The following is a 1,583-nucleotide window of genomic DNA, read 5'->3' as shown; positions in this document are numbered from 1 at the left end:
TCTGGTTCCAAATGAGTTTCAGGATTATCTTCTCTAATTCTATGAGCTACGCTGTTGGAATTTTATAGGGATTGCATTAAATCTGTATAACAATTTTGGAAGTATGGCCATTTTCACTATATTTGTTCTTCCTACTCAAGAGCAAGAGATAGCTTTCCGTTTTCTGATATCCTCTTTGATCTCCTTTTTCTGAGTACTGTAGTTTCTCAATGTAGAGGTCTTTACTTCGTTAGGTTGATTCCTAGGTTTGTTTTTTTTTTTTTTTTTTTTTTTGATGCTATTATGAAAAGTGTTTTTTCCCTAATTTCTCTTTCAGTGAGTTTGTTATTCATGGACAGGAAGGCTGTTGATTTTTGAATGTTGACTTTCTGTGGGAGGGGGTACTGGAAATTGAACTCATGACTTCCGTGTTTGCCAGGTAGGTGTTGTGCTGCTGAGCTATATCCCTGGCCTGTGTTGAGTCTGTATACAGCTATGCTATTGAATTTGGTTATTAAACCTAGAACTCTTTTGGTGGAGTTTCTGGGGTCTTCTATGTGGAGTATCATGTCATCTACAAATAATGATAATTCTTCCTTTCCTATTCTTAGTCCTTTTATTTCTTCCTCTTGTCTAATTGCTGTGGCTCAAGTTTCCAGAACTAGGAGCTGGGGATACAGCTCAGCAGCACAGGGTCTGCCTAGCAAGCACAGGTCCTGAGTTTGATTCCTGGTACTAAAAAATAAATAAAGTTTTCAGAACTATATTGAATAAGAGTGGTGACAGTGGACATTCTTGTCTTGTTCCTGATTTTAGAGTAAAAGCTTTTAGTTTTTGTCATTTAGTATGATGTTGGCTGTTGGTTTGTCATAGCTAGCTTTTATTAGACTGAGATAAAGACCATCTATTCCAATTTTCTGTAGGGTTTTGAATGGGTGTTAGACTTTGTCAATAGCTTTTTCTGCATTTATTGAGATGATCATATGGTTTTTGGAATCAACTGTTAATATAGTGTATTACATTTACTGATTTCTGCATGTTGAACCATCCCTGCATCCCTGGGATGCATCCTACTTGGTCATGGTATATAAGCTTATTTCCTGATTCTGTTTGGCAGTGTCTTATTGAGGATTTTTGCATCTATGTTCATTAGGGAGATTGGCCTGTAGTTCTTTCTTAATTGGGTCCTTTTCTGGTTTTGGCATCAGGGTAATGCTTGCTTCCAAGAATAAATTTGGGACTATTGCTTCTCTTTCAATTTTATTAAAAAGTTTGAGAAGTAGAGGTATTAGGTCTTCTCTAAATTTCTTGTAGAATTCATCAGTGAATCTGTCAGGACCTGGGCTTTTCTTTGTTGGTAGGTTTTTAATTACATCTTCAATTTAATTGGTTGATATTGGCTTATTTAGGATTTTTATATCTTCTTGATTCAACTTTGATAATTTGTATGTATCTAAAAACCTGCCAATCCCAGCACTCAGGAGGCTGAGGCAGGAGGATTGTTGAGAGTTCAAGGACAGCCTGGGCTACAAAGTGAGCTCAAGGCCAGCCTGCCTGAATTGCATAGCGAGACCCTGTCTCAAAAAGACCAAAAAAAAAAAAAA

The sequence above is a fragment of the Chinchilla lanigera genome, unplaced genomic scaffold (genome assembly GCF_000276665.1).
Source record: "Chinchilla lanigera isolate Chin_1 unplaced genomic scaffold, ChiLan1.0 scaffold00094, whole genome shotgun sequence".
Lineage (NCBI taxonomy): Eukaryota > Metazoa > Chordata > Mammalia > Rodentia > Chinchillidae > Chinchilla > Chinchilla lanigera.
The sequence above is the reverse complement of the archived record's forward strand: the minus strand, read 5'-3'. Positions refer to the sequence as shown.